The following is a 23,957-nucleotide window of genomic DNA, read 5'->3' as shown; positions in this document are numbered from 1 at the left end:
TTTAGAAGAACTTTTAGCATTGTTTAACAGAGCTAGTTAGCGACTCTGAATTAACTTTGAGAATTGCTAACCATAGAACATCCTCTTTTTTTTCTTTTTTCCTACTTTCTTTCTTATGCTACAAGAAAAAGCAAGTTTATCTAAGTAATGCTTTGAGCTGTAAGTACAAACTAACATCAACAGACAAGAGAGAAACTACACAAGTAGTTAAGTGAGACAGACCTGTTTTTTCTGATTCTTAAATCTGAATGATTTATCAATCTTTAGAATTTAAGTACTCTCTGAATATGCTCACTCATCTGCTTTACCCCAGAGCCTGCACAAAGGCCAGAAAAGTATTTTATCCTTGGGGCCACTTGGACCTACTCCCAAAGTCACATAGCTAGTCACCGAGTCCAAGTCAGTTGACAACTTGTCCCACTTATTTTACTGCTTAGTGATGATTCTTTCAAGAGATGGAATGATATTATTTAAAAGACAAGCAAACAAATGTCCCAATTCATACATTTAAAAACAAAAATTACCTGTGTATATTTTGGGTGTTGAGGGGATTTTTTCTTAAGGCATGCAAAATTATACATGCAATTATATTGCCCACCCTTCAATAACACTTCTGTGGTTTGGATGTGGTTTGATTTTGTCCCACAAAGATTCATGTGCCAGGAGCTTGGTCCTCAGTACAGTAGTGTTGAGGTGGTGGAAGCTTAAGGAGCTGAGGTCTTGGGCAAGGTAAGAGGTAATTAGGTCACTGGGGGTGCTGTCAGAAGGGATTAATGTGGATCTCAGGAAGTGAGTTAGTTCTCAAGAGGTGGGTTGTTACAAAGTGAAGTCACCCCACACATTTCTTCCCCTTCTGCCATACTATAACATAGCCAAGAGGGCCCTCACCAGAGGCTGAACAGATGGGGCCACTCAATCTTGGACTTTCAGCCTCCAAAACTATGAGCTAAATAAACATTTTTAACACATTATTCAGCTTCAAATATTTCATCACAGCAAAAGAAAATGGACCAAGATAAATAACTACTGTCTTCACTTTTAATGGTGATTTGAGGAGAATTATGGGGGAAATGAACTATACACATGGAAAGGTCTTTGGACCCCCCCCAAGATAAAAGGCAACTGCATCAGCTTCAGGGGTGGAGGTAGAGGAAACTAGGGGGAGAAGGGCATGTGATGTTCCAGGACACCAGGCACTGTGCAGCCTCTTTACAACAAGGACATGCTCTGAGCTTGTGTCAGAACCAGGAGAGCCTGGTGTAGGCAATCCTAAACTGTAGGCACAGAGATGAGTCAGGTAAAACCTTCCAGTATGGTGTGTCAGTTCTGAGAGCAGCGGAATTCATGGTCTTCTTAGAGGTAGCAATATTCAACCTGGTCAAGACTGTGCTAGGCACAGATGTCTACTCCCACTTCACATAGCTGCCTCCTCTCAAGTGAACTCCTAAACCTGGGTTTTAGTAACCAAGAAATTTACTCTAATCTCACACAGGGATGGGTGCGTGGTCCAGCACCACATGAAACATCACAGTAGGCTAATACAACAACTGAATGAAATACTGAACAGACAAGGAAATGAGTCTACACTATGCTCAGGTAGAAAACATTTCCTTGGGAGGAAAAATTCAAAATCCTTTAAACCCAGAAATGAGTTTACGTTAGACTTATATGCTTAAACCAAGAGAGATGTATGTAAACCTTGCATTAGCATTCATGTGTATTTGTCTTCTCAGAAAGTGAGATGGTATACAGCAGAAATGTGTAATAGCAAGGACTAGCATTTGTGCAGTGACACAATTTTACCAGACAAGGCCTTGGAGACATGAGAGGCTAACTCTCTCCCTCTGTCACAAGGAACCTGAAGCATGAGCAGGCCATGCCTTGATCAGTGTGGCTGGCTGAAGCTGATGCTGGGTCCACATCCTCCCAATCCCAGTCTTAACTCCCCTGTTTTCTAGTCCAGAGATGCTGTGTGCAAAACAGCCAACTAAACACACCTCTACCACACAGCCAAGTAAAAAGGCACCATCCAGTCCCTCCCTCAGTTTCAGCCTTTTAAAGACATTTTTAATCTATTTCTCCTGCCTGTTACTTTGAATGATAAAGAGTTCCGTCCCAAAAGTGTGGCAAAGATGGCTCCTTCTTGCACTATCCTGTCACATCTGTGTTAAGACCATCTTATTCTTGGTCTGACACACCAGTTTCCTGAGACACAGTCTCTCAGTGGGCAAATAAAATTCTCTTTCTTAGGTTCAAGGGTGAAATGTTTTTAAAGTAAATATATTATGAAAAGGGACCTGCATGTTTTAAATGCCTGTGGATTTCAGAATTCCCTCTGAGGAGGATACTCTGTGGTCACTCTCAGTAATGGGCAGCTTCAGTAGGGACTTGGTGACACCTGTTTTTGTCTAGTGGCACTTTCTCTATAGCCATGCACAGTGCTCAAGTGAAAAGCCATGTTCAGCACAAAACTGAGAAGCAAGTTTTTTTTCATTTGACCTCTTGAAATCAGTAGTAACTAGTTTTCCAGACAAATTCAAAAGAATAAGAGGTTAAGAAAACACCTAGTTGTAGCATCAGGGTAGTTCTCCAGTAGGGCATCTATTAAATTGCTTTCCTTTCACAGGGTGATGGTTTCCTTTTCCATGTGCACTCTGTGAAGAACTCAGGAGGAGAGCAGGGTCTTTGGCATTTGGTAACACAACCAGACAGTGCAATAATCACCTTGCCCACAGCAGCATCCTAAGGTGACCCTCAAGCAGCAGCTGGCCTCTCTGAGCTCAGTTCCCAGGAGGAACCACCCTACAGGGAACACATAGTTGAAACACAGGGCACTCACTTACAGACAGATCAAGCGCATTCAAGTGAAAAGCACAGTTGCCTCCTTTCCCCTGTTCTCATTTTCTAGGTAAGAAGACAAATATACATTGATTAAACATTTGCTTTTCTCCATCAGAAAAACCTCGAGGCCAGTAACCGGCAAGGCAGACAGTAGTGCCCCCTGAGAAGTACCACGACACAGGGACCCAGCGTTTAAGTCACTAAGGAGTGAAAACCAAGGGCAAACGTTAAGAGGAGAAGGTTTCCAGAAGTTGTCCTGACTGAATGGGTCATGCTTTCAGCAGCACACAGGCCTGCAGGTCCCTAAGGACAAGTCTCTCCTCTACAAGTCAATACTCTCACCTCTGCAGTCTGAGCAGGCACAGAAGGCTCAGACTCCAGGTATTCTAACAACCAATAAGTCACTCTCCAAAGACAGAGCCATTCAGAAACTCTCCCTGCCCCATGGAGGCAGGCCCATATTCTGGAGGCTGCAATCTCTGGACACTCAAGCAGGTGCCCTACCCTTCAGGGTCCATCTCTCAGGGACACAGCGGGGAAGGGAGCTGAGGGCAGATACACACATATATGCAAATATGTGTGCCAACACATGAACACCACTACCACCACTCCCCCCGACCACATATACATACACATATTTGCCAATCCTCTCCCAAGGCAGCTCTGGTAGAGGCCCCACCAAGCCATGTCTAGCATGCCCCCTGCTGGCCTGGCAGGAGCTGACTCAGCCTTTATTCTGTGGGCCTAAGACATGGATGAATGACCTTTAGATCCAGACAGAACAAAAAGAAAAGGCAGGGCAATTTTGGCTTCTTAGAAACGGAAGACATGACACTAAACATAAAAGGAGGATGAAGAAGCTTTCAAGTGATTCTTTTAAAACGTTTTAGGAAATAATCTTTTAATCCCTGAAGATTTAGTGGAAACACTTGCATTTGTATTTTCACAAGTACTACAATGAATTAAACCAAAAACATTATTGTGAATATTTTCACAGATCTACAGGGGAAAAAAATGAAAGCATGAGCCAGAGTGGTTTTACAGACTCAATTTTCAAAAAGTTCACAGCCCAGAGCCCCACAAACCACTCTTCTTCCCACTGAGGGTACTTTAATTATAGAACAATCTCAGTCACAACTCATGAGCTCAAGTTTTAAAGCAACTATACACAGAAGGAGCAAAATCAAAGAAAAGCAACATATTTGGGGCCAATTTCATTACAAGGCTTATCATCTCACCCTGACCTTCGATGTAAGTGTGGTACCATCAAGAGGTCAGAGGCCACAGTGTGCATGCTGCTCACTCAGAGGAAGGTGCTTCTCCTTCCCTCTTCAACCAGGGTTGGAGACCTCAGGAGTCACTTCCTAACAAGACACCTGCCACTCAGGACCTAGGCCGAGGTGATACTTGCACCCAGCAAGACTTCATAAAGCAATGATGTCCATCAATTGTCACCCTGAACATCAAGGCATAAGTAAGCCACTCTTTCCACATTTTTTTTTGCACCAATTGGGAGTTGCAAAGCTTCATGTTCTTAACTAGATTGAAACTTTCTGTGATATATGGTATTAAATTCCTTGCAGATGCAGTTGCTCACACTAATAATTTAAGGCATCCTTGTTTTAACCAATTAGGAGCTGTCATTAATTATTAAATACAAAAATGTCAATACCTCTGTCCCTTATTGCATATGCTTTTGATACAATAGGCTTAAGTAGATGTTCAGACTGCCTTGGGAATGAGCTTACTTCTGTTCCCGTAAGACCTGGCACTAAGGGCACACTCACACAATAAAATGATGGGTGTGTTGCTAGCATTTAGGAAGAAATTTTCCCCCAGAACTTGGTGTGCTGTGCAGACCTCCAGGCTCCACATTCCCTGGATCCTCTATGGGTGTTGAAGTGGTCTTGGGAGCCACACAAGTACTGGGGAGGCCCTAGTGAAGCTGATACCCCTCACCCCAGGGCAGGCTTCTCCCAGGCACACCCTGGAAGGAGATGATGGAGGAGACCTGCAGATCTGCTTGAAACAATCAAGGCCTGCAAAAACTTAGGCCCCACTGCCTACCTTTTCTGGACGCATCACCTGCTTCACCAAATAGAACATGTCTTCTCATTTTTCCTCTTACAGTTCACTTTCATTTACAGAAATAAGAAAAGGGACAAGTATATACTGTCATATATGTCTTTCCCCTAGATCTGTATGCTATGAATGAAGCGATTCTCAGATCTATCGGGATCTAACAAGTTTCCCTTCGGCCACTCTTAATTCTATTCGTTTTCAAGTCAATAAACAAAAATAAAAACAGTTTGCACAGTTGTGAGGTTTTTAGTACAGATGGCAGAGGAAAATCCATTTTCTTGCAAACATTTTCAAAGGGCTGCAATAGCTGCACTAGGGGGGAGGAGGGTACACTTGAGCGGTTGTGTCCAATGAAGGAAAGTTTTAGTTAATGATGACATCACTGACATCTCCCAAATTTAAAGGAGCACTTAAAGCACAGCAAATACAATTTTCCCCCTCCAGTGAGGAGATACTCGGGAAGGCCTCCGGGTTCACAGCCAAATTGCATCAACGGTTCCACTTCTGTCCAGCTGGACCCAGGGACGCCTGGCAGCTAGCTGTGCACGGGGCACAGTGGCCCACGCAGCCATAGCCCTGGCTCCCTGCAAGCGGCCTCGCGCGCTGATCCGGACCGGCCCTGACCAGGTGTCTGTCAGCGCTGCGGGACCCCCGACGCGCACACACGGACCCAAGGACCGGTCCCCCTACGCCGGTCATCACGTTCCAGTGCGGAGAGTGAAAAGGCCAGGAGGAGACAGCAGCCCCGACCCAGCGGGAGCGCCGCGCTCTTGCCCGGGAGAGGTGCACGGCGCCGGGCCGGAGCCGGTGACCGTGGCGCCCACAGGGTCCGAAGCGCAGCCCGCAATGCAGACGCGCTGGCAAACCCTGTGCGGGGCCCGCGCCCCCCGCGCCCCACACCTTGGCCCCGCGGTCACCCGGCCTGGGCGCCCACCTGCCTCACCATGGAGCTCAGGGGCGGGCGGGGGTGGGGAGACCCCGCGCCGGCGCGTGGACAGCGCACCTGCCTCGTCCGCGGGCCGGGCCCCGCCGGCAGCACCGCGGCCAGCGCCGTCTCACCTGCCGCGCCGCCCCGCTCTGTTCTGCCAGTCCACAGCGCCGCAGTCGCCGCTATCCGACTTCCATTTTCTCTGGCTTTTTAAAGGAAAACCAGATCAGCTGTTTTGCTCGCGCTGGGGTTCCGCGGCCCCCTCCCCAACTGCTGCTCTCGGTCCCGGGGGCCTCTCCTCCCCCGCCTCCTCCCGCGCTCCGCTCCGCCCCTCGCGCTCCTCCGCTCCGCCCGAGGCCGCGCGCAGCGCCCGCCTCCTGGCTCCGCCGCAGCCGCTCGGCGCGAGCCCTCCCCCTGACGTCACCGGCCGCAGCCGCGCCCCGCCCCCGCCCCGCGCGAACGTGCGCGCGCCGCGCCCCGCCCCCGCCGCGCAGGGGCCGGCCTGAGAGCGCGCGTGCTCGCGACCGCGACCCGTGCCTCTGCCCCCGCGAGCGTGTTGAGGACGCTGCCGGCTCTCCCACGCCGGTGCTCCCCTCTCTCTGCACGCGCCGCCGGACTGCAGGGAACGCTGCTCACTTCCCCTGCCTTTGCCTTCTGCCTGCCTCGGACCGTCTGCACCCACCTCTCTGGCTTCGTTCTCAGGGCAGGCTCACTGTTCCTAAGCTTCCCAAACTTTCTCCCATTCATCCTGTCTTGGCTCCGCTTCCACGCGCTGCTCCCGGGGCCAGTGCATTGCACCTATTTCGACCCTTTGGTCTCCTAAACCGGTTCCCTGACCTTTGTCCATTTCTTGTCTTCTTAACACTTTTTCACGCCACCAGTGAAGACATTTCCCCTGACTGCTGCCAAGTCCTTCGAGCGGTTCTCGCGTCACCTTCTAGGTGGGGCCACGCGCCCCTTATCCCAAGTAAAACCTTACATTGTCTATCACGGCATTCAGATGTATTTCTTGCATTTATTTTACCCCTAATTTAGAGCTCTTTGCTTGGTTTTAACACCCCGTTATAAATTTGTTTGACTTTAAATAATTTATTTTAGCAATTTATTTGATTTTTAACTATTTTAGTAATTTGACTTTTAACATTCAGTAAAATTGACTTTTTAAAATATGAAAACCTGTGCTTTTCAACAATTGTTTGGGTTAGTATATCCACCAGGACAATGAGGATACCTCACCCAAAAAACTATCCCTTTATTGCCACACCCTCCCCAAACCCTAATCTTTAACAAACAATGGATATGGTCTCCATTGTTATAGTTTTGTCTTTGAAAGAATGGAATTATGCCATAGTTAGCATATGGAAACTGACTCACCATTATGCCTGTGAGACTCATCCATGTGGTTGTGTGTATCAGCAGTTCTTTTTTATTGTTGAGTGCTGATGAAGGCCGATCTTGACTGTCAACTTGATTGGATTGAGAATTGCGAAGATTAGGAAAGCACACCTCTGGGTGTGTCTGTGAGGGTATTTCCAGAGCATTGACTAAGGCGGAAGACCTGGCCACCCCAGAAACTGGGGACCTGGATGGAATTAAAAGGGGAGGATGAGAAGAAAGCCCAGAACTCAGGAATTCTCTCCTTTTTCCTCCTCTCCTCTCCCTTCCTCTTCTCTTTTCTCTCTCCTCCTCTCCTCTTTTTTTTCCTCTCCTCTCCTCTTCTCTCTTCTCTCTTTCTCCTTCCTGGCTGCCTTAATATAAGCTTCCCTGTCAACATTCCCACACACACTATGAAGGACTGAAATCTCTGAAACCCCAAGAAAAAATATATCTTTCCTCCTTTTAAATTGTTTTCATCAGGCATTTGTCACAGCAACAAAAGGACTGACTAGCATAAGTACTAACTGATTATTTGCACCACGTTTTATTTAGCCATCCACTGAAGGGTATTTTAACATCTGCATGCAGGCTTCTATATGGACAAAGTTTTCAAATTAGTTGGGCAAATACAGACATACACAAACATAAATGCTTCTAGACTTGCAGTGGGGTTATGTCCTGTGCCCCATTATAAACTGAAAGCATCGTAAGTCAGAAGTGCATTTAATAACCTCACCTTCTGAATACCATAACTTAGTAGGCAGCACAGTACACTGTAGAGTATCAGTTTACCCTTGTGATTTGGCTGACTGAGAGCTGAGGCTCCTGCTTGATGTTTAACATAGTGAGACTAGTCCCAGAAAAGATCAAAATTCAAAGTACTGTTTCCACTGAATGTGCATCTCTTACACATTGTAAAGTTAAAAAAATAAGTTTTATTATCGTAAGTCAGGAACCACCTATTATGTAAGTATATAGATATAGGTATCTAGATATATGGGGGGACACGAATTATATGACATTCTAAAAGGTCTGTAGTACTATATCATTACTCTTTTATTTTTCAATTTCCAAATAAAAACAATGCTAGGCATCTTTTCGCTTGTATATTTGCCATTTATATGTGTTTTTTGGTGAAGTTCATATGCTTTGCCCATTTTAAAATTGGGTTTCTTGCTTTCCTATTGTAAGAAACTTTTTATATTTTGTAGAAAGGTAATGATATGTTTTGAAATATTTAATGCCAGTATGAGGGTTTTCTTAACAGTTTCTTTTCCAGAGAAGAAATCTAAGATTAGTCTAACTTATCTTTTGTTTTCTTTCATGGATCAAACTTTTGTCATTTATCTCTAAAAAAAAATCACACAACCAGGGTCACATGTATTTAGTAGTATGTTTTCTTCTGGAGTTTTGTAGTTTTACATTTTATATTTAGGTTTATGATCCATTTTGTTTTAGGTTTTGTGAAAAGTGCAAAGAAAGTTTGTGTGGAAATTTATTTAATTTTTCTTCATGTGAATATCCAGTTCTTTCAGCCTTGGTTGTTAGAAACAGCTACTCTTATTTTTTCAATTGAATTTCCCTTACTCTTTGCCAAGATCAGTTGACTGTATTTGTGGGGGCCTATTTCTGGCTTCACTATTGTATTTCATTGGTAATGTATGCATTCTGTGATTATTGTATTATATTACCCTATACTATATTATTATACTATATTACTATATGTATATCTATTATTATAGTCTTATATTAAGTCTTACAGATGGGTAGTGTCAGTCCTCTCTCCAACTTTGTTCTTCTTCAGCATTATGTTGTCTATGCTAAGTCTTTTGTCTTTTCATATAAACTTTAGGACAAGTTTGCACATAGCTACAAAATAGTTTTTTGGGGATTTTAATTCAGATTCCATTAAATATGTACATCACATTTGGAAGACTTGACATCTCAACACTGAATCCTCTTATTCATGAATACGAAATATATCTCCTCTTAAATCTTTTAAATTTTTATCAATATTGTTTTCTATATATAAGTCCTACACATGTATCATGACATTTATATGTATTTCATTTGTTTTGTAATTATAAATGGTATCTTTTGTGGTACAGGGAATCAAATCCATGCTAGGCAAGTACTCTACCAATTAACTGCCTCCCCAGCCTTTAGCTTTTGGGGACAGGGTCTAGCTGTATAGCTCAGGCTAGACTTGAACTTGCTATGCTACCCAGGTGGGCCTCAAACTGACAGTCTTCCTGTCTCTACCTCCCAAGTTACAGACATGGGCCACCAAACCCAGCTTATAAGCGATTATTTTTTTTTAATTTCACATTTCAATTGCTCGTTGCTAGAACACAGGGAAAGAGTTGAGTTTTGTCTATTAGCTTTGTATCTTTCAACCTTTTTATTCCTGCCTATCCCGTCCAGGATTGTTTTGTGGATTATTTGGAATCTACAAAACACATAGCATTGCCATCTTGTAAGAGAAAGAGTTTTATTTCCCTTTTTGCAATCGGTATCCATTTTATTTCTTTTCATGTCTTATTGAACTAACTAGAATTTCTAATATGATGTGGAATGATAAAAGATTAATCCTTGCCTTGTTCTTGATTTTAAGAGGGAAAGCATCCAGTTTCTTACCACTAAGAACAATGTTAGCTGTAGAGTTTCTGTAATGTTCTTTATCAAGTTGAGACCTTCCCCCACTATTCCTAGTTTGCTGAGAGTTTTTATCATGAAATAATGTTGGATTTTGTCAAATGTTTTCCCTGCATCTATTGATATGATCATGTGATTTTTATTTCGTTCATGTGACAGTTTGCACTGATTGATTTACAAATGTTGGAATAGCCTTGCATACATAAATCCTCTTTAGTCATGGTGTTTTACTGTTTTTATACATTTTTGACTAAGTTTCCAAATAGTTTTTGTGGATTTTCAAACCTATATCCAGGAGATGATAGGCTGTAGTTTTCCTTTTAGGTAATGTCTATTTTGTTATTTGGGGTAATGCTAGCACCATACAAGGAATTAGGGAGTTCTCGCTGTTTCTATTTTCTGTAAGATACAATAAAGAATTGGCATCATTTCTTTAATAAATGTTTGGTAGAACTCGCTAGAGAAGCCATCTGAATTTGGAAGGTTATTAATTATTGATTTGATTTGATTATGGGTATAGATATATAGGTTATCTGTGTGCACATTTTGATAGTTGTGTCATACATGCAAATGGTCAGTTTCATCTTCTTATTCAAAATGTGAGTGTAGAGTTCTTCATCATAATATTTTATCATTCTTTTAATGTATGAAATCAGTAGGATTGACTCCACTTTCATTTCTGATATTGGTAAACTGTGTCTAACATCTATTTTTCTTGATTATCCTGGTCATGTGTTTATCAATTAAAAACTTATCTCTAGTGTTTTCCTGATTGCAATCTCATTTACCATTCTTTACTTTTTACTATTTTTCTGCTTCTTTTAGGTTTACATTGCCCTTCTTCCTCTAATATCCTAGGTGAAAACTTAGATGTTTGATTTTATACATTTATTATTTTCCAATATGTACATTTAATACTATATATTTCTCTTCAAGCCCTGCTATTTCTACACACCACAATTTTGAGAAGTTGTATTCCATTTTCATTTATTTCAATATATTTTTAATTATTCTGGAGATAAACTCTTTAACTCACTTTTATATAGAAATGTGTTATTTAGTTTCCAAGAACTGGGGATTTCCTAGCCATCTTTCTATTCTGGATTTCTAGGTTAGTTCCATTATGCTCTGAAAACATATGCTATGATTTCTATTTTTCTTTTGTTTGATGAGGTATGTTTATGTATCCCAGAATGTGGTCAGTATTGGTTAATGTTCTATTCGAGTTTTAGACAATGTGTATTGTGCTATTAGAGTTATAAATGTCAATTAGATAAGGTTTATTGTTAGTGTTGTCCAGGCCAATTATGTCCTTCCTGATTTCCGCTTACTTGTTCTATTAATTATAGATTGAAGAATATTGAGATATCCAACTGTGATAGGAGATTTGTCCAGTTCTTCTTTCAGGGTTGTGATATTTTGCCTTATATGTTTTGGCACTGTGATTTTTAGGTGCGTATACTTTTAGGAATATTATGGCTTCTCAGAGAACTGGTCCCTTTATGATTATGAGTTATCATGCCTCTCTTTTATCGCTGATAATATTCCTTGTTTTAAAATCTGCTTTATATGAAATTGATTTAATCACTAAAGCTTTCTTTTTATTAGAGTTAATCTGGTGTGTCTTTCTTCATCTCTTTATTGTTAACCAGAGACTTTGTGTTAAGATGGGCTTCTTAAGAAGAGAGATAGTTGGGTCTTGCTTTGTTATCCACTCTGGAAGTCTGTTTGTTTGAGTCAGTGTCTACCTTGTAGTCCTGGCTGATCTTGAACTCAAGAGCCTCCTGCCTCAGCCTCCTGAGTGCTGAGAATGTGTACCCATATGCCCTGCTGGTCTCTCTCTTTTAATTAATTAGCTGTTTTATTTCATATTAAACATGGTTGATTTATTTGGATTTATATCAACCATGTTGATAACTGTTTTCTAGTGATTGCCAATGCCTTTTTCTGCTTTCTCTGATTTTAACTGAGCATTTTATATGATTCATATTATATATGATTTCTTACAATATCAATTATATTTTTAAAGAATATTTTAGTGGTCACTCTTAAGTTTATAATATAGATTTTTCTTCAGTTTATAGTTACTTTCAAATAACATTATTCAGCTTCACAGGTAGTACAGGTAGTGTTTCCATTTTTCCACTCCCATTCCTTATGACATTGCTTTTATTTCACTTAACCATATGCTATGATCACCAGTACAGTTATTCTTTTATACAAACAATTGTCTTTTATATCAATTAAGAATAAGAAAAGCCAGGCATGGTTGTTGTAATCCCAGCACATGGGAGCCTGAGGCAGGAGGATCACAAGGATTGCAAATTCAAGGCCAGTCTAGCTTACAAAGCAAGACCCTATCTTTTAAAAAAATGGGTATTTGTTTTACTCCCATTTATTCCTTCTTCAACACTTACGTTTTTATGTAGGTCTAGATTTCTGATGTGTATCATCTTCTTTCTGTCTGATAAAAAGAACTTTTAGTATTTCTTGATGAGCATGCCTGGTAAAGTTTTGTTTTGCCTGGGAAAGTTCTTATTTCTTGTCCACTTTTTGAAGTATATAGAATTATATGTTGATTGTTTTGGTCTTTCAACATTTTAAAATATGTCTTTCAGCAATACTGGGGCAAACTCAAGGTCTTTCACTTACTAGGCAAACAGTCTAACATTTGAGCCATTTTAGTATTTTAGGCTATTTTTTAGTTAAATCTTGTGTTTTTGTCTGGGCTAGCTTAGGACTGGGATCCTCCTACCTATGCCTTGTGTATAGCTGAGATAGCAGGTGTGAGTCACCACATCTGACCTTCTACTCTCTTCTTGATTACATGGGTTCTTCTTTTCTTTTTTTTTTTTCAGTACTGTGGCTTGAACTCAGGGCCTTCACCTTGAGCCATGTCACCAGCCTTTTTTTTGATTTGTCTGAACTGGCTTCGAACTGCAATCCTCCTGATCTGTGCCTCCTGAGTAGCTAGGATTACAGGCATGAGCCACTGGCGACTTGCAATTACATGGCTTCTGAAGAGAAGTTCCAGTCTCTCTCCTGCCACCCCAGCCTGTTTAACATACAATATGCCTACTTGCAGTTTCCTTTTTTAAGCCCATTTGTTGTTCTCTGAAATCCATCTAGATCTATGGTTTAATATTTGTCACTAATGTTGGAAAATTCTCAGCTCTTTTTACTTCAAATATTTATTCTGCTCCTTTCTTTATTTTTATACTTTTTATACTCCAAAGATATGTGTACTATTGCTTTTGAAATTACTTCATGGTTCTTGGATATCTGAACCATTTTTTTCTTTTTGCATTTCCGTTTGTAAAGTTTCTATTGACCTGTCCTCCAGCTACTGATTCAATTCTTTGGCCATGTCAAGTCTACTGAGGAGCCCATCAAAGACATTCTTCATATCTGTTGCAGTGTGTTTTATTTCAAACATTTTCTGTTTTCCCTCACACTTCCACCTTTCTGCTTACATAACGCATTTTTTTTCTTTTTGTTTTGTTTTGTAGTGCTAGAGATTACACTCGGGGCCTCAAACAAGTGTTCTGCCACTTGCACCACACCCCAGACCTTTAAAAAATTGTTTATGAGATAGTATCTACCTACCAGAGGAAGCCCTGGCTAGCTTCAAACTCATGGTCCTCCTGCTTCTACCTCCCAGGTAGCTGGGTTTACAGATAGGTAGCCACCATGCCCAACTACCTCATGTGTTCTTGTAGAAGTCTTTTTCTTCCCTTTGGAGCGCACATCAGTCAGTGTTCACAAGAGAAAATATGTATATGTGTGTGTGGAGAAAGAGAGATTAAGAGGAGAGAGTTTAAGGCCTGTGCAATGTGGAAACTGGCAAGTCTGCCGTCTGCAGGCAAGAAGACTGGAACTCTCAGGTAGGAGCTAATGATGTTTAAGGCAAAATATCTTTATCCTCAATGAAACCTGTTTTGTTTTTAACGCACTTCAGCTAGTTGGAAGAAAATACCCTTTATTTAAAGTCAGTAGATGTTAGGTGCATACACATAATTTCGCAGTAACACATGCCTTAGTATTTGATTGAGTAGCTGGTACTATCGACTGGCCAAGTTGACACATAAAACTATTTTTTTAAAATTTTTATTATTTTAAATTTTTATTGTTTTATTATTCATATGTGCATACAATGCTTGGTCATTTCTCCCCCCTGCCCCCACCCCCTTCCTTATCACCCACTCCGCCCCCTCCCTCTCCCCCCTACCTCCTTGATACCCAGAAGAAACTCTTCTGCCCTTATCTCTAATTTTGTTGAAGAGAGAGTATAAGCAATAATAGGAAGGAACAAGGTTTTTTTTTTTTTTATGTTCTTACCTTTTCTTTTTTTTTTCTTTTATTATTCATATGTGCATACAAGGCTTGGTTCATTTCTCCCCCCTGCCCCCACCCCCTCCCTTACCACCCACTCCACCCCCTCCCTCTTCCCCCCACCCCCTCAATACCCAGCAGAAACTATTTTGCCCTTATTTCTAATTTTGTTGAAGAGAGAGTATAAGCAATAATAGGAAGGAACAAGGGTTTTTGCTGGTTGAGATAAGGATAGCTATACAGGGTATTGACTCACATTGATTTCCTGTGCGTGGGTATTACCTTCTAGGTTAATTCTTTTTGATCTAACCTTTTCTCTAGTTCCTGGTCCCCTTTTCCTATTGGCCTCAGTTGCTTTTAAGGTATCTGCTTTAGTTTATTTGTGTTGAGGGCAACAAATGCTAGCTAATTTTTTAGGTGTCTTACCTATCCTTACCCCTTCCTTGTGTGCTCTCGCTTTTATTATGTGCTCAAAGTCCAATCCCCTTGTTATAAAACTAATTTATGTTTATAACCCTTAACTTATTAATCGTAGTTATTTGAAGCTCCCCATGTGATAATTCAAAAATCTGCTATTTTAAATTTGATTTCAGTGTCTGAGTCTCATCAGATAGATTTGTAATGTGAGAGTGACGTTACTATTGCTAGGATTTGGACTTTGTGTAAGATTTGTGTGACTGTAGATGTCAGAGGCATTGCATCTTCTTGCTTTACCTCCTCTCTCTAACATGGACACCTTAGACAGCCATGTGTCCTCATGCTGGTCTCTCACCTGTAATGTGCTATTCTTGTACTGGGCTCTGTCCATGTGGTGGTAAAGTAGGAGGAAGGGGGAGTGTGGCATAATATTGTAATTAAATCTCACTTTCACAAGAGTTTCCTCTGTAAAAGAGTCAGACACAAGTAGGTTAGAGGGGGATGAATTGAGAGAAATGTCCTTTTCATGGTTCTGGGACAAGTTTCTTATAGTTTTTTCTCCCTAGAAAGTAAGACTTTTTAATTGGGAACATTCTGTATTGTAGTACATTGTCTATTACTTTAACAAAATTCCTGAAAGGAAGTAATTTATAAAGAATAGAAGTTTCAGCTGGGTGCCAGTGGCTCACGCCTGTAATCCTAGCTACTCAAGAGGTAGAAATCAGGAGGATTGCGGTTCAAAGCCAGCATGGGAAAATAGTTTGTGAACTTTATCTCAAAAGAACTCTTCACACAAAAAGAGCTGGTGGAGTGGCTCAAGGTGTAGTCCCTAAGTTCAAACCCCAGTACAGCAAAAAAAAAAAAAATTTATTTGGCTCACAATTCTAGAGGATAGGAAATCCAATAGCATGGTGCTGGCACTTGGTGAGGGCCTCTTAATGCATCATGACAGGGTGGAGGGAGGCATTACAAGGTAAGATAGAACAAGCATGCTACTTGGGGTCTCTCTTTCACTTCTGATAAAGCCACTAATGCCATTGTGTGACAGGGGGCACCATTTTGCTTTCATATAGCCCTAAGTATTTCCCAAAGTCCTTACCTACAAATACCATTAACTTACTGTTTGAGAATTAAGTTAACAACATATGTGGATACCACAGAACTGTATCCTCCCCAAGGATTACTCTTTCCTTTATCCTACTGAAGCCAAGAAGGAGTCTTCCTCTAATCATCACTGTGAGAACCTAATGAGTTTTCTGGAGATAATGACCCTGAAAATGGGGAGGGGGCTTCTCAAGACTAAGCTACTAGGAGTTTCTCCTCTCCAGCTAATTCACACTCCACTCCAGTCATCTGTCAGAAGTAACATTAAGGTTCCTACCAGTTTATGACTCCACTGGCTTCTCCATGAGCCAAGTTGCAGGAGTACAGTGAGACAGAAGATGTTAACAGAGATTTACTCTATTCTCTAGGCAGAAGAGTCACCCCCATCACAGGTTTAGGGGTTTTTCTGGCCTCTACTCCCTCTGCCACTATGATCAACACCACTAACCACCATGGAGTTTTGCCTGGGGACCAAGGTGAGAGAGCACATTTGCTTAGTTGGGTCCTTTTCTTTTAGTCTTCATGTTATTCCTGTAACTGGTGTAATTGGTGGTATACATTCCCACCTCTAAGCCTTGGCTCTTGCTATTGCCAGTTCTTCATGTGTTCTTGCCATAGCCTAACTGCAGTACTCACTCTCAGCTAAAATCTCTTAGTTAAAAAAAGATGTTCTTTTTGACATCCTACCTGGAGTTACACACCCGCACATGTCTATCCTGGGTAGGGGTTTGGTTTTGTATATAACACTGACATCCTCGTGATACAGTGTATGTTTCTCTTGATTTGTAGTCAAGCCCTGTGACCTGTGCGTTCCATGGGAGCTGGACCATGTCAATTTTGTTGACTGTGACAGCTCCAGTTACTAGAACAATTCCAGATGCCTAGCAAGTGAAGAGGTACATAAAAAACATTTGTGGAATGTAGAATGTGTTCATTTGGGCAAATGTTTTAAGATTACCCTCTCCTTTTTAGAATATAACCTCCTATCTACTTGTAAATCTTGGAATAGCTAATAGTAATAAATCTGTTCAGTGATAGAAAATATAATTAAGGAACATTATTTGAGTTAAGGCATCGATGATGAAAAACGTCATGAAAGGAATACAGATTTAAAAAAATACTAATCCTATATATGAATGATGTATTGGTTTCCTAGGGCTAGCATAAGAAATATAAATTGAGTAGCTTTAAAAAATAGAAATTTATGCTTCAACAGTTCTGAATACCAGAAGTCCAAAACCAAGATAAAAGCAAGTTAATTCCTTCTGGAAGCTCTGGGCAAGAATTTGTTCCACACCTTTTTCCTCTGGTGACTTTCTGGCAATTTTTGGCATTATCCTAAAGTTCATATGTTGAATCTTAACTTTCTATGTAATAATACTTGGAGGTGAGGCTTGAGATGTAATTAAATCATGAGGATGGAATCTTTGTCTAAGTGGATTAGTATCCTTAAAAAAAAACATTCCCCACCCACTCTTTCCAAACACCACATGTACACACACACACACACACACACACACACACACACACACACACACACACACACCAAGGAAAGGAAAACCCATGTGAGTGCTCAGTGAGATGGTGGCTGTCTACAAATCACAAAGAGAGCCTTCATTAGAACCTGATTTTGCTGGCACCTTGATGTTGGACTTTTAGCCTCTAGAACTTGGAGAAAATACATTTCAAGTGTTTAATGTATTCATCTTAGAGGTGCATCATTCCAGTCTCTGAGTCCATCTTCTCATGGCCTTCTTTCTGTGTCCATTCCACTCTTTTCTCTGAAAAGGACACTAGCCACTGGATTAGAGACCCTCTCAATTAATATATATTATCTTATCTCTAAAGCTGTAACTTAATTCATCAGTAAATATCCTATTTCTCAAAAAAGGATTCATATTCATTGCATTCATTGGCAAAAATTTACTGTGTAGTCCAAACTTAGGAAATAGGTAGTCATGATCCATTTCGTTGTGGGTAGAATATCTACACTAATTATCTAAAGTTCTCCCACATAGGATATTTTTTCTCTTTCCCATTAATTAATTCCTTTAATCATTTATGTCCATATGGATGCATAAATATCAATTTTATACTTTTCATTATGATCCAGAACTACTTTATTTTACTTTATAAATTTTTCCATCTTAAGCCATTGGGAGCTCTTTATGCTATTTTTATAAGTAGATTTTTTTCTTATTAAGAAATAATTCAAGTACATGAAAGTGCACACACATAAGCAAACAATTTCATCATTGTATATACTTAGCACCTCACTGCTCCCCAAATAAAAATCTCTTTATGTGTAGGCACAGCTTTAATACCAGAAACCTGGGTGGTTAAGCAAGAGGATAGTTTGTGCCTAGCCTGGGCAACATAGTGAAATCCTGTCACAAAAAATTAAATTAAAAAAATTCTTTATCATAATTTTGTTTTTAAATAAAGAATCAAATAATGAATAGTACCTAAATACTGTTTTAAAGCAGCTGAGAGTTCCAGTTCGGTATTAATTTTCAACCAGCATTCTGAACGTTAATTTTTTCCAAAATCAAGAAAACATTTTATATAAATAACTATTAAAAGGGATTTCCCACACAGTTCCTTGCAATTTACAGCAAATAAAAGCATGGACTCCAGATTTTACAATAAAACTCTCAGACATTAATGATTAAGTTCAGGGATCTGACAGACTAGAGATCAGTAAATTTTACCTTTAAAAGGCCAGAAAATAAATATTTTAGGCTTTGTGAGCTCTGCAATCTGTCATAAATAGTCAGAGCTGCTGTTACAGTGCAAAAGCAGCAGTAGTTACAAAAACAAGCATGGCTATGTTCCAATAAAACATTTTATCAACACTGAAATTGGAATTTCATATAATTTTCATGTCTTCTAAAAGATCGTTCTCTTGACTGATATTTTTCTTTTTTGTAAACATAAAACTCAACAAATAGGAGTTTGTTGACCCTGCTGTATTTAGAATGAGGCGCAGAGTGAATAGGCAGGAAGACAGCTTAACACCAGCACAGTGCTAATTGTGAAGAGAAGCCCTGTAAAGGGGAGTTTCCAGCCAAAGCCAGAATCCCCCTGCCATAGGAGGTGGGTGGAGATGTCCCACAAAGGTCACTGGGGATGATAATCCTCAATGGCCCTTTGACCCTCAGGAGAAAATGACTTAAGGGCCAGTCATTTCTTCTAGGCCAGGTGGGGAGTTTCTAGTAAATGGCTAAAGGTGGATGTTTATTTTCTTTAGGGTGAGGTGAGTTTCCAGTAAGTAATCTTCAATGGGGAGGAGGTCCAATTCTAACATAAATCAATCACTGTGTATAAATCAATCCACTGTCTATAAGTCAATCCACCTCATAAAGTATAATAGATTCTTGTTATTTAGAATTTTTTTAAAAAATTAACTTGTTCAAGTTCTTTCTTAACATTCGCTAAGTATAAACTTAAAATTCTTGACTATAGGTGTTCGTTATCACGTAAAAAGGAATGCTTCAAACACTGAAATGCAAATAATAAGTGTAACCTTAACAACCAAAACCTGGCTCCTAAGCACAGAGATTTCTGTATTCTTATAAACTTTGATTAAAGAACTCCATTGGATGTTATATATCATTCAAAGGAAGGCATCTTGTTTAGAATTGATAAGATTTTCTCTTTCCAATGTTCACAATTTTACAACTTTGAATTAATCAGTAAACTGTTATACAGTCTGTTGTTATAAATGAACTGTTGGAGCTGGTAGAATCAACCCTGCCACTTTGGCAATAGAGTCCAGCCCCTGCTCCAGGGGCCTCCAGCCACTTTCCCTCATCCAACCAGGATACGAATGTGCTGGTATTTTTCCAAACTTAAAAAAAAAAGCCCTTCTCCCTACATCTGTGCTTCTCGATTCTCTTCCTCCCCTTCACTCTAATCGGGCTTTTCTCACTACTTTAACAACCTGTTCTCTCTTGGGGTCTCCAAGGACCTCTCAGGACATGAGTGAAAGGTGGACTGAGTCCTCACCTTCCTTGAGCGCTCAGCAGCATTTATGTTTACTTGACCTCCAGGACAATACTCTCTCCTTCCTAGTATCTGCCAGATTGCTTACTTCGATTGTTCTGAAGTCTACTCCATCTTCTAGCCTCTTGATGCTGGTTTAGGGTTCAGTCCATGGACCTTTTCATCTGTATTCCTAAGTTAACTCACCCATTCTTTTTTTATTTGTTTGTTTTTTGGTGGTAATGGTGTTTGAACTCTGGGCCTTGTGGTTGTTAGGCAGGTACTCTGCCACTTGTGCCATTCCCCAAGACCAACTCACCCATTCTTGTGGGTCAGTTTCATAGACATGCTTATAACTACCAAATCTATAGCTCCAATGTCAAACTTTTTGCCTGATGTTAACATATGGACCTAACTGCCTATTCCACAGGCATGTGAAGTCTCAAGTTTAGCTGTCCCAACTTTGTTTTTCTCAAAGTCTTTCTCAACTCAGTAATTGGCATCTCCATTCTAATTGTCCTGGTCTAAATCTTGGAATCATCCTCGATTCCTCTCCCCTGGTTTCTATTCTGATCCTTCAGCAAATCCTGTTGGTTTTACTTTCAAAGTACAACCCATACTCTGTATCCACAGGATCTCTATCCAGGGGCGCCACAGCCAAGGATTCAACCAACTGAAGATCGTGTACTGTGTAGTTAGGGCTATGACGGTTCTGTCTGTACTGACATTTCCTGACACTTTTCCCTAAATGATACAGTATAATATGGAATTTAGATTATATTAAGTATAAGTAATCTAGAAAAGTTTTAAAGTATGTGGGAGGATTACAGGGGTTAAATGCAAATATCACGCCACATCTCATAAAATAAAGACAGTCCTAGAACAAATGCCTGGCAGGTATTGAGGGACAGCCATATAATTAAATCCATCCGTGACTTGTCACTGCTACCATTCAGTACCCTCCCACCCTGGAATATTGCATTTGCCCTTCAACTAGCCTGGAGGGCGAAAACCAAACCAAACAAACAAACAAAAAAACCCTGTTTTTCCTTTCTGCTCTGCTTTCAAGAAATTGTGTCTGTGACTACATGCATGAGGTTCTGTCACAATACCAGCAGACAGTTTTCCAGTGGACACCAACTCTGTATTCTGTATTTTAATTCTAATGCTATCTGAACACCAAATAATTCCAAAACAGACAACAAATGGATATCTTATAAATCATCCCTTCTTCAGGTTTCAACTGCTAAGCATAGGTAGTTCTACTCCTGACCTACTGGCAACAAACTGGGATTCTCATGACCCCCTCCTTAGGTAGAATTAATTTTCTAAGATTTCTCACAGAAGTCAAGGAAACACATTTACTGGTTTATTCTAAAGGATATTATAAAGGATACAGATTAAGAGGTCCATATGGGACAGGTAGGGAGCTACTGTGGCACTTTCATTCCGTTGGGATACACCAACCATGATACTTCCATTATCTCCTGCAACCTGAAAAACTCATCAGTGTTATTCAAGATTTTATACTGCTTGCTCTCCAGTTGCTCCATACCTCCCTGATGGTTGGTGGGTGGGGCTGAACGGACTAACCCTCTAATCGTTAGGTGTTTCTGATGCTATCCTGAGGCTAGCCAAGAGCTCTATCCTGTGTCACCCCAACATAACTCAGGTGTTATCAAGGGGGCTCAGTATGAATAACAGAAGACACTCCCATCAGAAAATTCCAGGGGGTTGAACTTTGTGACAGGAACTGGGGACAAAGATAGCCTGACTCCCTGCTTTGCTTTTCACCCATTATGTGTGTTTCAACCCAGCAGTCACAGTGATCTTTTATCACATAGATCAGACTAATGTCACTCTTCTGCCAATATCCCTGCTATAGCTTCTCATTCATCCAGAACAAAAGTCAGAGACCTTACCATGGAGGATAATAACCTACTTCATTCAGCATCCAGTTATTTTTGTGCATGATTTTCTATCACTGTCTCTCCATGCAAACGCAGTTCTGCTGCTTTCCTTGCAGGAGCACAAACACAATAGCAGCCCCCCACTCTCTCAGGCCTTCCTGTGCTTGCTTCTTACTCTAGCTGGAAGACCCCACCTTCTTTCTTTCTTTCAAGTGTTTGCTCAAATTTCACTCTATCAATGAAGTATGCCACTCACCACTCCATTTAAAACTACATACTCCTCCTCCCCAGACACCTACTGTTTTATTTCCCCCCCCCCCACCCGTACTTTTCTTTCTTTATTGGTGAGCCAGGGTCTCCCACTGCTGCCCAGGTTGACCTTGAACTAGTGATCCTACTGTCTCAGTCTCCAAGTAGCTGGAATTGCAGGTATGTACCACCATTCTAGTTCCATACTATATCACTTTTTAACACTTGACACAAAAAACATTGTGCTTTACCTTTTTATTGTCTTTACAATCTTTCCCACTCCGGAACATAACCTTCTTGAAGTAAGACAAGAAACTTTTTTGTTTTTTTCATTGCAGTATCTTAGCATTTTATTAGGAATAGTGCTAACACAGTGATACTCAGATTTAACTGAATAAATGCATAAAGAAGTTTGTGTGTATTTGTGACCATACCTGGGATTGCTTTTCTTCAAAATATGCCCAATAAAAATATGTATTACCAACCATGTGATTTAGTCTAGCATTTTCCAAACTGGGATGATTATCAGATGTCAAATTAAGATAACAAACATTTCCATCACAAAATTCTCCTACTACCATCATCCCTAGGCAACCACCAATCAAATCTTGTACTACATGTTATTTTGCATTTTCTAGAAGCTAGGTACGCCTAACCGTATAATACACATTTTATCTTTTTTCAGCCAGCATGATTCTTTTGAGATTCATTTATGTTGCATGTCTAGTATTCCATTATATAGCTATACCACAATATTTTTACCCATTCATTTGATGAACATTGGACTTGCTTCCAGTATTTGGCTATTAAAAATAATGGTGCTATGTTCATTTGCCTAACAAGTCTTCGTATGGAAAAATGTTCTTTTTTCTTTTGAATGAATAGCCAGAAGAGCATCTGCTGATATGATAAGTGTATGTTCAACATTTTTAGGAATCTGCCAGATTGTTTTCCAAAGAAAATGCCAGTTCATTCATCTTCTTGCTCACACTTGATAAGGTCGATTTTTTTAAATGATTTTAATGTGTTTGGAGGGGTATCCTTTTTGTAATTTTAATTTACATTTCTCTGAAGATTAACATTGTTGAGCACACTTTTATGTGCTTATTGGATATTCTTTTGTGTGAAGTATCTATTCAGATTATTTCTTTACTTGTCTTAGCTTGTCTTTTTGTAACAACTCTTTCTATCTCTGAATACAGGTACCTTTTTGGATATATTCATGGCTAATATTTTCCCTCAGGTTGTGGTTTTCTTTGTAAAATTTTCTTAATGATTATCTTTGAAGAACAATTTTTATTTTGGTGAAATACTGTTTTTTTATTCACATTTATTTATAATTTAGCATTTTTATATTCTATCTGAGAAAGCTTTTTCTTCCCTAAGGTCACAAACATTTTCTACTATGCTTTGTCCTGGAAGTTTTGGGGTTTTAGGCTCTGATTTAGGTATATGAAACATTTGGATTTAATTTTATATATGTTTTGAGGTGATAGTTGATGTTTACATTACTATGAATGTCTGTCCAATTAGAGAATCTTTTACTAAATCCTACATTGAATTGCCTTAAAACCACAGTGCAAAACTAAATCTTGACTTTTTATACTGTATGCTTATCTATTTGCTGTCTCAATGCCAATATCATGCTGTGTTTTTTGTCAGTGCTGGGGTTTGAACTCCAGGCCTCACATTTGCAAGGCAGGTGCTCTACCACTTGAGCCACCCCACTAGCCCTGCACTGTCTTGATCACTATTGTTCTATATGGAGTTTCAAAAGCAGGTAGAGTAAATCTTCCAAATTTGTTTTTTCTTTCATTTTCTTTCTTGTTTCTTTTTAATAAAAGTCCATTGTATTTCCTTACAAAATTTAACAGTTAACTAAACCATTTCTTTTAAAAAATTCTAGAATTTTGGTTGCAATTGCATTGAATTTATAGCCTAGTTTAGAGATATTTGACATCTTACTAAGAAGTCTTAATGACACAGTGTCTCCATTTTCTCAGTGGAGGCTTTCCAGTACCTGAATTTTAGGTTTCTTTGCATTTTTAGCTTTCTGATGTTTTTTGAAAACTGTAATT

General features: G+C 40.0%; 1 protein-coding gene across 3 annotated transcripts in view; it reads right to left on the bottom strand.

Moving 5' to 3' along the window:
* Positions 1–6,170, bottom strand: part of Otud7a (OTU deubiquitinase 7A) — a 339,117-nt gene extending 332,947 nt beyond the window's left edge. For 2 of the 3 annotated variants that reach the window (XM_074061817.1, XM_074061816.1), the window contains exon 1: positions 5,983–6,170. The gene's annotated coding sequence lies outside the window, so the exon portion shown is untranslated. Of the gene's footprint in view, positions 1–5,926 lie in introns of all 3 variants that reach the window. The other variant, XM_074061818.1, reaches the window with a different exon arrangement.
* Positions 6,171–23,957: the final 17,787 nt, after the last annotated feature.

Source organism: Castor canadensis, chromosome 19 (assembly GCF_047511655.1).
Source record: "Castor canadensis chromosome 19, mCasCan1.hap1v2, whole genome shotgun sequence".
Classification (NCBI taxonomy): Eukaryota; Metazoa; Chordata; class Mammalia; order Rodentia; family Castoridae; genus Castor; species Castor canadensis.
This window is presented reverse-complemented; position numbering and strand designations above follow the sequence as displayed.